We start from the raw sequence: 14,831 nt of genomic DNA, 5'->3' as shown, positions 1-14,831 counted from the left end.
AAAACAGGTTCCACTGTTGTGTAACATGGCTGAGGCACACAGCCAGCCTCTTCCAAAAAGCTTCCAGGGACTGAGACACTACAGCCTGCCCAGGCAATCTACCCATGACTTCCTTCTCCTCAACTACTGTACAAAGCCACTCCACTCCAAAGTTTCATGCAGACAATGTTGCATCAGCCATAATAACTCATCTGAGAGAAGAGAGACATGATGCAACATCAGAAAAAAGAGAGCACACGGAAACTGTGATTCCGCTCCATTTCATGCAGTTAGCCCAAAGAAAAGGAGGTGAAACCTCAGCCCTGGTAAGAACTGTGAGAGTCTGGCAACTGATTTAACAGCAGCCTCTACCTGAGCTGCTGCCATCTCATCCTCAGAATGGAGAGAGCAAAAACTCCTCATCCATGAAGAAAAATAAATCCATGGGACGAAGTTCAACAAGACCAAATACCGGGTCCTGCACTTTGGCCACAATAACCCCAGGCAATGCTACAGGCTTGGGGCAGAGTGGCTGGAAGACTGTGTAGAGGAAATGGACCTGGGGGTATTGATTGAGGCTAGACTGAACATGAGCCAGCAGTGTGCCCAGGTCACCAAGAAGGCCAATGGTATCCTGGCTTCTATCAGAAACAGTGCTGCCAGCAGGAACAGGGAAGTAATTGTCCCCCTGTACTCAGCACTGGTGAGGCCGCACCTCGAGTACTGTGTCCAGTTTTGGGCCCCTCACTGTAAGAAAGGCATTGAGGCCCTGGAGCGTGTCCAGAGAAGGGCAACAAAGCTGGTGAGGGGTCTGGAGCACAGACCTTATGAGAAGCGGCTGAAGGAGCTGGGATTGTTCAGTCTGGAGAAGAGGAGGCCCAGGGGAGACCTTATTGCTCTCTATAACTACCTGAAGGGAGGCTGTAGTGAGCTGGGGGTCAGCCTCTTCTCTCGTGTGACAGTGATAGGAGGGAATGGCTTCAAGCTGCGCCAGGGAAGATTCAGGCTGGACATTAGGAAATACTACTTCTCTGAAAGGGTGGTCAGGCACTGGAATGGGCTGCCCAGAGAGGTGGTGGAGTCACTGAGCCTGAAGGTGTCCAAGGAATGTTTGGATGTTGTGTTGAGGGACATGGTTTAGCGAGAACTATTGGTGAAGGGCGAATGGTTGGACTGGATGATCCTGTGGGTCTTTTCCAACCTTAGCGATTCTATGATTCTATGATTCTATGTTGGACTGACTGTAAGCTGACTGTTTCTCTGCACACATCTACTTGGACATGTTTTCTGACTCAGGACAGTCTCTTTTTATCTGTACATGCTCAGCACAAGAGGATCTCATCTGTGATAGGAAGCTTTGCACAAAAGAACATATAACAGCAGCAAAATCCCTGCTCTCCTCCAAAGAGCCCCATCTCTACACAGAAGCAGTCACCCCTAGCTACAATGCTGGCACAATGCTAGCTCATGAAGGCACTTTCTGCCTTCCCATGAAATAACCAGCAGAATCGGCACGAGTCATGCTTCCTGCAAGGCAAAACAGCAGCAGGTGAGCCCAGTGTACAGCCCTGACAAGGAAGCGTCTAACACTCCCTGCTCACGCACTGGGAAAAACCACAGTCATCCTGAAGGGTGGGGAAGAGGTACTATCATGAGGAAACATAAGCAGAGACAACTAAGAAAAAGCCATATTAATTGTGTTATTCAGGCCTGAGATCCCAGAAGAGGCTTTTTTTCCTGGTCTGCAGCAGTATGAAACATCCTTCAGATGACAGCAGCACTTCATCCTGCAGTGCCATTCATGCTGCTCAGGGTAATGTGGCAGAGGAAGCCCTGTCTGCTTGCAGCCTCTTGCTTCCCAGGGCACCTCCTGCTTCCAGCTGCCACACTGCTGGTTCCCATCAAGCCACAGGAGAGCTGGGCAATCCATGTGGTTTCACAGAAAACAGTTCACAGGAAAGTGTATGAAGGTATTCAAATTCCCAAACAATCTGACAGTTAAAGTCTGTGGGTTAGAATCTCCCTTTTTTCTTTTTTCTTTTTTTTTTATAGCCTTTTTAAACCTAACTTGACTTTTTAGTTGATTTTACGTGGGGATAACATGTTTCCAGTTGAACACAAAGAAAATCTGGGGCTAATTCTCTCTCACTTGCCAGCCCTTAAAGAGGGGATTCCTGCATTTTCTGCCTGATTTTTTCCATTTGCCCACCAAACTGCGTGACTGTTCCTCCCATCTCAGCCAGGAAACTGAGGAGCCCAGTCCACAGCTTTCACAGTGCTGGGCCAGCTCCAGTTTTTATCAGCCCTATGCCATTTTGAAAAGGAGTTGTTAGCTGCCTTCTAACCTTACAGAGGAGCCTAAGCCAACTTTCCCTTGCTGAACCAGACAGATCTCTCAGCACAAACTGGCTAAGGTTTGTTCATCCTGTTGTTACACCACCTCGCTCTGTGGATTACACTGACTAGTTCAGAGCAAGGGGGAGCATTGCAGTTCCATTCCAAGCAGACAGGAGATAACTCACCCAGCTGCCCTGTGCAGTAACTGGGTATCCATCCCAGGGATTTCTATACCAAGGCTCCCCAGGACCAAAACAGCTCTCTGACAATAACACCTTTGCCCAGGCCACTCAGGACTTAGTCTCCTCTGGGGGTGATTTTCCAACAAGACCTGTGCTTTTGCTGCAGCTGGGTGTAAAGAACAATCAAATCTAATTTCTCACCTACTGCTTATTTCCACAGATGAAAAAGAAAGAAAATATAAATGAAAATCTGGAACATCTCAGAGTTCTCTTCCTCTTTGTCAAATCTGGCTGAAATCTGCAGGTGGGCAGCAATGACACAGGATGCATTTTTTTCCACAAACTAAACTAAGAAGGACAATGGATATATGTTTCTACTGACACATCTGCAAAGGCAACTGACTGAAGTGAACACAGTGAATAACAGTTCCCTGCCCACAACAGTCATCCCAAACACTTTACTGGGAGACTGAGGTTACATCCCCTGACTCCTAAACCAGCACTGATCTACCTGACAGATCTCTGGATGAAAAGTACATCGGGCTAAAAGCAGGGTGCTGTTAAGTCTTCCTTACAGTTTCATGCTAAAAAGAGGAAGGTAGCACAAGGTCCCTGTCACAGCTACGAGTCATCGCAGTGTTACTTCTGCCCATGACAGCACAACTCCACTGATAGGTTGGCAGAAAAGCTAAATAGAGAACGTGAATCAAACCTGTGATATTCCCAAAAGATATCCTAAAGTGATCTCCTTTTTGCAGTTATTTTTAATATAGGGTGGACTGTGTCATCCTGGAACAGAGTCAAATGAAAATAAGAGATTTAAAGAACTTCACTCCCTCCCTGCTGTCCTCATTCTCTGCATCAGTCATCACTTCTTGGTTTGTAAACTCCTAATGTGATTTGCACAGGACCAGGCAAATCAGGCTCTTCCATTTACTCTTATCCACGTATTCTGGTAACAGCCTGTTCCACTGCCAATGCCTTTTGTTTTCCAACTCGTTTCATTTTCTTTATGACTTTCTTTCAGAGAAGTAGATAGCCAAAGCCTTGGATTCACTCCACGTGGATTCCATCTCTCATTGGTGCCAGCTGCTTCTTTGCAGAAATGTAAAGGAAGCAGGTACAAAATCTCTCCCAGTGCTGAACCTAGTTTATTTCCCTGTTTCTGCTCCCTCTTCACCATCAATCAGCCCACAAAGCACTGAGTGCTGCTCTGCTCAGGGCTCTCCCCTGCTGCCTCCCCTGCCTTTCCTGCCAGTCTCTCCCAAGCGATAGCCAAGGAAACCTGTCCACACCTATACACACTGGTGCTGTGCCTTTGTTTTGGGTACTGACGTCTCTTTGGGGTGGAGGCCACCATTGTTTGAGCTCCCTGATTCCACAAAGGAGTGCTAATAATTTCTTACAACTGCAGCAACTGCAATAAGTGAAGGGTGGCAGCTACTACCAACCCATAATAGTGTTTTTCCTCTGTTACGTGTTAGAAAGGGGTTTTCTTCCTTTTGCCATGGGAAGGTGGCTGAGGTCCAAATGTTGAGGCATCGCCTAGGCAGGAGCCACTAACCCTAACAGGACTTCTGCTAAACATGCAAACTGTCAGGAGGCAGAGTTGGGGCTCACCAGCCCTGAGCCAGGCAGAAGAGCTCCTGGGACCATTTGGATTGGAAGACAGAACTGGGCTCCTTCTCCCACATGCCAATGTGTCAGCCCTCATGAGAAAGGGATGCAGTAAGCGATGGAGCTGCCGTCTGTGGTGTTCAAACAAAGAGACTGACAGCGCCAACAGAAAAGTACAACTGTGCTATGGAGAGCAGATGCTTTTTCACAAAAATAAAACGACAGTCATTCAGCCTGTGAAAGGTATTTCTTGCAGAGAAATTGCACAAGTGCCAATCTGGAATCCCCTTGTTTGGCTCAAGTGGTACCCAGCTCTTCAGGTGCTCTCTGACTTGAAGAGCGCAATCATGCACCAACCTTGGCATCTGGAAGCACCATATAAAGAAAACATTAGGAGGCATTACTCCCCCTTGTACAATATGAATGTTACATGCAGGAAGAAATAAAATATTACAGTCAGAAGTCTTATTTTGTAGAAGCTAATCTCATTTTTCATATTCAATGCAACATCAAACCTATCCTCTCAAAACTGCGCTGTCAAGTCTTGTGAGTTTGGAGTGAAATGATTCCCAATAGAAAAGTTTCATTGCCCCAGCAAAGAATGAGAGCAGTGTAAAACACTAACAAAACAAGTGGTGAAAATTAAAAGGGGGTGGCTTTAAAAAAAACCCGTCTTGATATGCAGCTTTTCAGTACCAGGGTGAGGAAATGGGTTTTGCTTTCAAACAAGGGTGAGCCAGATCCTCAGCTGAATAAGTCAGCACTGACCTGCTCATATCAGTGGTTTGTTGTTGATTCACAGCAGCTGAGGGTCTGGCATGCAGTCCTGACAGTACCATGGGAATTTAAATTAAAATCACTTGAAGAAGTTTTGATAAAATGTTGTTAAAAACCAAACATACCAAAACAGAATTAAACTAAAATGAATCTAAAATGACAAAGAGTAAAGGAAATGTCTTCCCACTGCAGTGTGGAATCAGAGGCTAGAAAGAACTACAGGACAATATGATGAAATCCCTTGAAGCGTTCTTACTCACTAACTAGTCTCTTCGTTTCAGAACAAGGCCATTTGTGGTGTGAAGATTTCAGGGTTTAATGTGTTTCCTCATGCCCACTACAAGCCCATGGTAACTCCTGGAGCAAACAGCACCATGGATACACAGAATAAACCTGTTTGCAAGTTAACCATGCTCCCCTTTCACTTGTCCCGAAAGCATACACTGCCACGACAGACCTGAAGCTAGTAGATCCAGCCCAGCACCTCTCTGCCAGCTCATCTACTGCAACCAGCCAAGAGGAGCAGAAAGGTATTCTTCAGCAGCAGGCACAGAAGCAGAAAACAGCCTGAGAACCCGCGGCACATCACAGCACACAGGGGAGAGGCACACCCCATTGCCAGTGCTTGTGCAACTCTGCTTCCATTTAGTCACAGGGTGGATGCGAGCAGTACTATCTTGGATTCGCGCGCAGTGGGGAGCAACAGCCTTCCCACAGAGCACCCCTAGGCTCTTTACTCCCACTCGTGGTCTTTCCTCCTCCTAAATCTGCCCTTCCAGCTACCGCAATGACTTTGCCATCAGCCTTGCCCCATCTAGTCATGCCCCAGACCTCTCCAACCAGACAGCCAGGCCTCCAGCAAGAGCTCAACCTCCTTCAGGATCAGAAAGGAAGATGTTAATTCACTGCTTAAGAGGGTGGAGGTCTTTATTATGTTTCAGGCCTGAGAAATCTCACTGGCGCATCAAGAACCCCAGAGCTCCTTCCTAATTACACAGCAGAACACCACATGATTCATGTCAGCAGCTGCCTGGCCCCCTCACCTCAACCCTTGCAGGTGTATCACAACAAATCCGAGTGGAAGTGATTAGCAGGTTGCAACCACAGTCGCCTGCTCTCCAGCTCCCACATGAACAAGGCGCCACAGATGAGCCATGGGCAGCAGTCAGAGGCCTGCTGAATCATGTTCTTCTGCATTGCAACAGTGCAAGTTGCACTTCAAAACCCATTGCCTGGGTTGCTCTCAGATTCCCCACTGAAGGTGGGAGGATGGATGGAGAACTCAGACTTACAGGCATTTTTGGTGGTTCAAAAATTAGAACTAGCTCTGAGGCTTTTCTGTTTGTTTTTTCCTTCCCATTTTTCTTTCCTTTTGGTCTGATTAACTTTGGTGCCTGGCTTGCACGATTTAACCAGGTTGGGCCTGATGAATCACTCACCTTCAGCAAGCAACTGTGAGAGATTGCAAGCCACAAAGGAGTTGTGTTTCAGTAACAAAAAGACAGCAAAGAAAAACAAAACAAAATGAGATAGGGAACAGGGAGAAGGAAAAAAGACAGTGGGCCTACAGCATCCATGGACCACCTTCCGCTGTCTGGCCTCAGAAAACTACCAGCACATTCAATTGTGCCAGACCTCCTAGGAAATCTAATAGGCTACTGTTATTTTTAAAGCTACATTGTAGGTAGTTGTTCCACGTGAAAGACTAGCATACCAGATTTATAGGTACTTGTACCATTAACCCACTTCAGATCCCTCACTTCCATAAATCTATGAGGCTTGCAGGATCTGCCTTTCAACACTACTTCTCCTTTCTGAGTAGGGCCATTTGGAAGTGTCTATCACCACTGCAGAGATCACCAGCATGTATACATAATTATACTTCTGGGAGCCCACTTTTATGTCAATACACAGGCAGACAGATTCAAGAATTTGTCTTCCATGTGGAGAGCATCAGATTCTGTGTTTCATTTGTAAAAAGCTCTTGGTAAATCCGAACTACAAAAGTATGATTTAAAGATAGTTTAAAACTGTCAGCTGACTTCAGGAGAAAAGATCTACAAGTCAGTCCAATCAGTCGAGCAACCTGGACACCCAGTGCCCCCTTATGAAAAAAAGTTACTCCTCCTACATTTTATGCCTGAACTGCAAACAACCTGTGCATAAATCCAAATCAGAGCTCTGCTGGTCAGATGTGAGGAGCTCTGCAAACACATAGTGAAGCTGGGAACATGGAGAGGTAAAGCTGTATCCTACAAATTGCACTGGGGACAGGAAAAGCAGGAGGTTTGGCCTTTCCAGTTTGCAGGTGTTAACATACAAACAGAAAAAAAATATGTATATATGGAACAGAACTCGGCGATTCTGGAAGTGAAATATTTATTTCTCAACAAAAAAATTTAACTGGTACAGCTCTTCTGTTCTACAAATAGAACAGGCAAGATCTTGCAGTTATGACCAGCCAGGCTCACTCCTACCAGCCAGAAGCCTTGAGAAAACATGAATATAGAAGTTGAGGCAACTATTGTTTCTAGTTGCCTATACTAGCAAAATTGCAAGCAGAACCATGTTCTCTACCAGTCCCAATCATGGCTTTCTATGGTGCTTCAATTTGTGCAGTTATTTTTAGGCACTGATTACCAATTGCTGGATCAGACTGATTGTCTCAAGCAGTTGTCCAGGCCTGGCCCTGTCAAGCATCCAGACAGTGATGACAAGAAGCATTTTTGGCTCACTGCAATTAGCAACAGTTAGCAGGTCTTGGGAAAAGTCTTGAAGAGCCGTCTTGGAGTCAGGAACTGCCACAGTCCTAGGACAGATGCCATTTTTCCTTCTTAACCTTAGAAGGATTCTCTCCTTCTGGGCTGTGAATTAAAATAATAATAATAATAATAATCTTTCAGATGAAAACTTTTGCCCTTTTGCAGTATATTCCATAGACCAATAATTTAACTATTTGATGTAGCATAAACTCAAACCCTTTAAAAAAAAAGAAGGAAAAAGATAAGCTCCCATTACTCAGAGTATACCCAACTCCATGTGTCTATCCAAGCAGAGTCAACAGTTCCAACACTGAGATAGAAAGAGGTCTGAAAACCTGTGGGGCTGGATCTGAAGGTAAGAGCTTTCACACCGTAGCCTCAGTGCCTGTTCCCAGGCTGCACTACAGCAGGTATCCCGCTACAACAAGAAGTAGCACCATAATTCCATATTGGCTGCAACAATAACAACTGAAATTTACATTTCTCCATTAAAAGTCATCATCTACGTAATATTGCACTTACTAACAAATAATCATCTCATCAAGAGATTCCCAACCAGTTCTACTAGGAACCAAAACAACTCAGCTTTGGGTTAAGGGTGTGAAAGCTGACTCAAGCTGCTTCCAGTGGCTAAGCTGAGTGAAATGCAATAAATACAGAGCAAACTTGGCTTTTCCCTTGCTGCCATACACAATATTTGCAAGCAATTATGCCAGCTGAGGCAATTTAACATGCAGGAGAATAGTTAGGACACTTCATGAATTATTTACAAATCTAGTTATGAAAGTTCAGGCCATAAACTGAAAAGGAAGCTGGATAAAGGAGGCTGGATTTAAAAAATCACACAATGCCTTTAGCCATTCTTTACAGCGACAAATTGGAAATAGACAAATACATTTAGGGTCTTTCCTCTATGGCCTTCCATCTCACACAGTCTTGTAGCTCTGCTAGGACTAAGAGTAGCTCACACTTCCTTTCCATATCACACATTATAGATTTTACTTGATCACTTCTGCCTTGAAGAGTGGGGGGTGGCTGTTATTTTGTTAACCTAACTTTAACATTTCTAGTATTAGAGGTCACCTGAGGGTTTTTAACAAGGTAGGTACTGTGAACTTACAGTCCAGAGCTCCAAATTTAGTGGAAGTAAACAGTGGCCTATAGTCAGCATTACCTGAAAGCACATCAGTGACCTGTCAGTCATGGATCAGCTCCAGACAGACAGACAGACAGACAGAATACAGATACACTTTCCCCATGTCAGCAGGACACCACACCTAAAAGCTGAGAAGTATCCTCTGTGGAAGTTACTTCCCCTCAACAAATAACATATGTACACATTTCAACATGATATGTGGGTGGCTTCACTGGGCTTGTGCTCAGCAGACACCCTTTAGGATGCCTGACATCTAGCTGTTGTCCTGAGAGAGAAGCTTAGCCTCTGACCAACACTGAGCTCCATCTGATGTAAAACTACAGCGTCAAAAACAAACACATCCCTTTCTGGAGTCTAGGGAAGACAGAGATGAGAGACAGACCCTGAAGTAGAAAGGGGTTCAAATAACACCTTCTCTCTTCCCATGACATCTGTCCTCAAGTTTCTCTGACAAGGTCCTAGCAGCAGAGCTGAGTAATTGATGCTAGAGGAAGTAGCTCTCCCAGACATTTTGTGAACAACCCATAGAGTCTGAAAGCAGCCTTCACAATGTTGGTTTGCAGCTGGGAGAAAGATCACAGTACGGTCCAGTAATCAGCAAAGCAGACAGAATCACAGAATGTTTTTTAACCCATAATAAATAATAGTTTCTTAAACTTTACTGTGGTCACAGAGTCAGAACCAAATTTGAGAAAAAAAATGCAATTATTTGTCATGGTTTTGGCGTGGATCATTAGGAACAAAATTAGACTCATATAACATTTCCACCAGGGCTATTTCCCTCAAATACTGGATACCTTTCTCAATTGTATTCCACGTTTTCTTTGCAGGCTGCAGAAGTTCTTTGTAGGGATACCTTTCCTTCACAGCTATTAATATTCGGTCCCAGAGGGTTGCATACATAGAAAATTTTGAGAAATGTCACTAAATCCTCAAAGAAAATACAATGAATGCTTTTTGAATGAAAACCAAGCTTATGGATTGCTGGCAGCTGAAAGTAGCCTGGTAAATATTTTTGTTTTCCAATACGCAAAACAAATACTGTAACATCTCTGAGCCCTTTCCCTTCCATGGCTCCAAACCTACCCATTTTTCAAAGTGGAATAATAGATGCCTGTCCTCTGTTTTTAAAGCCAGTAACCATTTCCCCTATGTATTGTGACCTGGAGTTGGACTGGACAGTGGAAAAAAAGCCAGGAGATCCCTATGTACTGTAGGGACTGCAAAATATGGACAAGGAGCAGAACCTGCTCCTGACAAAGTAGATTGGGAAAGTGACTAGAGATGAAGCTTATCATGCCACAGCTTGAACCACCCCAAGCAATTCACATACCCATGTCTCTACACAAAAGCAATGAGATGGGAAGGAAGCATAGTTAGGGTTTTGTACTGCTCAAGACCTATGCAGTTTCAGACAAGAGTAAACATCTTATTCAAGGATGAGGAATTGTCCCTCAAGGGAAAACCCTGGGGCTTCCAACCCTCCCAAGAAGGTCACTAATAGGTACCAGGAAACAAGAGGAGACTTGTACAAAGGGAAAGAGCTAGACCTCTCTGCCCATGAGTAAGGAAACTGAACAGACAGGTCCATGCACTCCAGCACTGGGGCACAGATCTCAGAAAAAGAGAATAAGAAGCTGTGGCATCACTTAACCTATTGCTTCTAAGGCTTTAATGGCATTATTTAGTCTGTCTTCTCAATACGAAATTCTAATTCTATTCATTCTATACACTCTATTCATCAAATATCTAGTTTTGCAGGACCACCTAGATCAAGATAACTTCAAATCAAGCCATGGCTCAAAAGAACAGTCTTTAAATCCATTTGTCACCTCCAGTGCTACCAGTTTAGCACAGCCAAGTTTACTGCCCTTCCAGATGCCATTTCTCATTCACTATTGCCTAATGAGACAAATGGCACAATATCTGACCCCAAAAATTCAAGCTGTAAAGACCAACTTACTTGTGGCTGTTCAGAGTGCTTCTGAAGAGCCGTGGGAGTATCCAGGAGACAAGAACATGCTCTGTAGCCATATCTCTGCTGCAGTCTCATCAGGCCTGTCAGGCTCAGACACCTTTCCTGCATAGCAGGAAGAGAGGACATCGTGAGGTCATCAGGACCGCTGCTCCTCACTGAGACAGAGGATCCTGAAAATACACTCAGACTTTGGTCATTCCTTCCTTAATACACTTACGTGCCAACTACACAAGCTTCAACAGACAGCTCAAGAACTGAGACAATGGAACATATGGCAACATGCAACATCTAGGTACCAACAGCCTGGGGAAAAGTCCATTGGATTCCTTCAGCAGGCTCCAGAGGGAACAACTATACAGCTCACTTGTTGCCCTAAGAACTTATTTCTCAGATGCAGGGCTAGGACAGTCGATGCTAGCTAATTAATCTTCCTGAAAAAAATGAAACTATCTGGCTGTACTCCTGCCTGAGTCCTCCTGCCTGAGCTCAGAAGAACACACAGAAGATCCTAGTGAGCCCTTCCCAAACATCTGTCTGTCCAATTTGCCTGTTATTGCCTGAGTTCTTTCACAGCCTAAAAAATGCAAATTCCTCACAGCTATCAGCAAAGTGAGTGCTGCACACAGTTGACTGCAGCTGGGGTAAGTCACTTCAGTTCCTTTCTGCTCTGAAAAAGCAGCACTGAGTTTTGCAAGGCAAGAGAAGCATGAGCTGCCTGATCCCACTCTTCAGGAAGAGAAAAGCTGGGAGCTTTGCTGTCTTCTAGGCCCCTCAAAATATCACATCTCCCCCATGCTTCCTCAAACACACATACCACATACATGAAATAGCCATGCTGTGTGCCTCCAAGAAAAGAGCATCTCATTAGTTTTAGGCTAGCTGAGCATGTTGGCTTGCCATATCAAAAAAAAAAAAATCTGAGGCAAGGAAAAATGAGCGAGAATTCATGGCTGATCCTTGTCTGTGGTTGCCAACTTTCTTGGCTGGTTTTCTGGCCTCTCAGCAAGGAGGAAGATGGAACTTCCTGCCCTGGTGAGCTGCAGTTTGGCAGAAGCATCTACAGCTTTTGTGGTCCTGGGATGGCTGTCACAAGCCCTTGGCTTTGCCAAGTATGCCCAGAGGCACAAAACAGTCCATAAGCCAAGCTGCAGCCCTACAGACAGGCTCACAAGGATGATGAATAATTAGTAGCAATTACAATTTTTCCCTTTGCTAGGTGCTCCTGCTCTTCCACTGCTGCTATGGACAGAGGGAGGAAAACCCAGCAGAGGGAATAGGCCTTTCCCAGACAGACCCCAGCTCGGTTTGATCAGCAGAAAGTTCTTTTGGATGTTCAGATTTGTGGCTATATACAGGGCCCATGTGGAAGAATGACAGGTAAAGGAGAAGCAAGGACAAGCACAGATCCTGTCCCTGGTTCCCTCACATCTCTCTGCCCTGTCTGGGAGAGCTGGATCTCTTGGTTTTTCCCAAAGGACAGAGTTAAATCAAGGTGGGTAGGAACAGGCACAGCTTTATTTCAAGTGTGCCTTGGTGGCTCAGGGCAGTACAATTGCAAGAACTGTGAGGAAGAAAGGAAAAAAAGTGTTTTGGAGTTAACTGTGAGTGTGCTAACTGCAAGAAATAGAGGCAGAAAGGATGGCAGATATAATTACTCTATGTGCTGCATTTCCCTTCTGGACACAAGATAATGAGATATCCTTTGCCAAGCAGAAGAGTATTCTGGCAGAGGACAGGCATGCTTTGGCTCCTGCAGGATGGAGCTGCAGAAATCAACTGTCCCATTGCCAGCAGTGGACAAAAAAAAAAAAAAAAAGCCCAGCTTTCCTGGCAGCAAGAGAACAGAACACACAATTAACTTACTCTTCTTGAGCACCATCTAACCACTCAGTATCCCCAACCTGCACAGCTGCCCAGGTTTCCCTTGGCCCAGGGAGTGATACAGAGGGGACAAGGTCATTCAGCTGCGTTTCTTGAAGCTTGGGCAGGCAGAAATCAACTGTTCATGCTGGGAAGCGCCAGCAGACTCTGGGGAAATGCAGAACACTGTGTGAAGCTATCCTGAAAGAGCTGCAGTGGAGCAGCCTGCAGCCTAGGGCAGATCACCCTAAATCCTCTTGCCTCAGTGAGCCAGGGATCACTCCATCCCTGCCCCTCTGAGCCAGGGTTGCTTTTGAGTACTGAAAGCCACCAGGAACTGATAAGGAAGCAGGATGGAATTGGCGCTTTTTTATTTACACCTTGAGTCCATCCCAGCACCTATTCCCTGAGAGCTTTTTTGCTAATCAACTGAAGTTCCAGCTAATGAGGCTTTATTTTTAACACCAAGCAGTAGGAGAACCTGAACCTTTTAACAAAGATTCCTCAACACCATAACAAGCACACTATTGCTGAGGGGAAGGAAAGAAAAAAAGTTGGTGGTGAGCTGTATCTGGGTCAGTATCCATGTGCCTTTGTCCCTTAAGCCTTGTTTTGTGGGAAGCATCTGGACAATAAACGCTGATCACAGAAAGTGGAAGGGAAGAGGCAATCCTAAGATATGTACAGATAGGAGAGAAACAACACTAATAGGATATAACACAGAACTGAAAAAAATGTTATTTTTTATAAAAAGGCATTAGAAGAATTCTGTAATTTGGGTTATTAGACACAACTACACCAGGAATTTTTTTTCTCCCCTCTCCTTGGGTGCATGTCATTGTGATGGGTGTCTTTTCTGATAGTGATAGCAACAGTAAAACATCCACATTAAAGATGAGTACATTAACTTTTACGTTGGTATAATTTACTGCATTATGGATTCCTATAACTGAGGAGCTAAAGACAAATTGCTCTTCTTTAGGTTGTCAATAACCACGCATATGCTACATAGGAAGAAATATTTCTTTAAATATCTATTACATGTTAAATAATTCTTTTAACTTTTCATTATTCATGTCAGGCAAACACAGAGCAGGAGAAAGGGGTAAGCAATTTCTATTGCTAACGTATGCCATTTGCCATTGCTTTCTATCTGGTGAAGACACTGACAACTGCTTTTCCAGTCATGCATACAAGAGATGCCGCACAGAAAGGGGCAGACAGACTGGCCAGTACCCATTATGTTTTAGAAATTCCACAAACATAAATACGCCACTGAAGGCAACATTTTAATCAACTTGCCAAAAGGAAAAACAGATTATCCAGAAGAGAATCTGCTAGCAGCTCTGTACTGATGCAGTGTTGTTTGATAAGGGGGAGACGGAATTCCAACCTCTACAAGTTGAATTGATGGTGCACCTGCTGCAGCACTACAGACAGCTGCACTTCTGATGCTGCACATTACAAACAGACCAGGTCAAGCCCCATCTTGGTTCTAACTGATCTCCATTTCAGAAGCTATCAGACTGCTAAAGGAACAAACTTGGTCATTCCTGTTAAGCAAAACAATGGCAGCATTACTACCCCAAGAGTCAGGTGAGGCTCAGGCTCGGTGGGGAAGCAGGGTGCTGGCTGAGCCTCCAGACCCCCTAGCAGTAGGGTTCTGAGTTACTTCTCACCTGCCTCCAAGCACCTCTGCCCCCTGTGCAAGCCACTGCTTTGACTATTCCTTTGAAATAGTGAAGGCCTTCAGCTAAGCACCGTGATTACACAGGGACAAGCACAATGGGAGCTTAGGGGCTGCAGTAAGAATAATAACTGTTTCAAGATATACTCCTTTTCAGATGGTGTGGAGCTATAAAGCGGACCAAAACACTATTGAGAGCAAAAGCACTCCTAGAGAATCTAATTCAAAATTGCATGGAAATGGACTTGATAGTATGGTGATTTCAAAAACAGAGCAGGGATGTGGGGGCTGAGCTAAAGCAAGTTTTAACATTATCTAAAAATCACAAAAAGAGATTTTCCTTCTTTCCATGAGTCAGACCAAATAAGTAATGCAAGGCAAGCATCACTACTTAGGCGGTTTTCTGCTGTTTTTTCCTCTCAGTTTCTCCTAGCCCAGGGCCCATGTCCATAACAAAGGTGAGACCCAACAGCTAACTCCACCTGCTTCAACTCTC

At 44.7% G+C, this 14,831-nt stretch overlaps 1 long non-coding RNA gene across 2 annotated transcripts in view; it reads right to left on the bottom strand.

The window, feature by feature from the left end:
* The window catches only part of LOC107054342, a 144,652-nt gene that overhangs the window by 117,560 nt on the left and 12,261 nt on the right, over window positions 1-14,831 (bottom strand). The window contains exon 2 of one of the 2 annotated variants that reach the window (XR_006931366.1): window positions 10,774-10,890. This is a non-coding gene — a long non-coding RNA (uncharacterized LOC107054342). Of the gene's footprint in view, window positions 1-10,773; window positions 13,866-14,831 lie in introns of those variants that run through there. The other variant, XR_006931367.1, reaches the window with a different exon arrangement.

The sequence above is a fragment of the Gallus gallus genome, chromosome 12, assembly GCF_016699485.2.
Source record: "Gallus gallus isolate bGalGal1 chromosome 12, bGalGal1.mat.broiler.GRCg7b, whole genome shotgun sequence".
In the NCBI taxonomy this organism is placed as follows: Eukaryota; Metazoa; Chordata; class Aves; order Galliformes; family Phasianidae; genus Gallus; species Gallus gallus.
The sequence above is the reverse complement of the archived record's forward strand: the minus strand, read 5'-3'. Positions and strand labels throughout refer to the sequence as shown.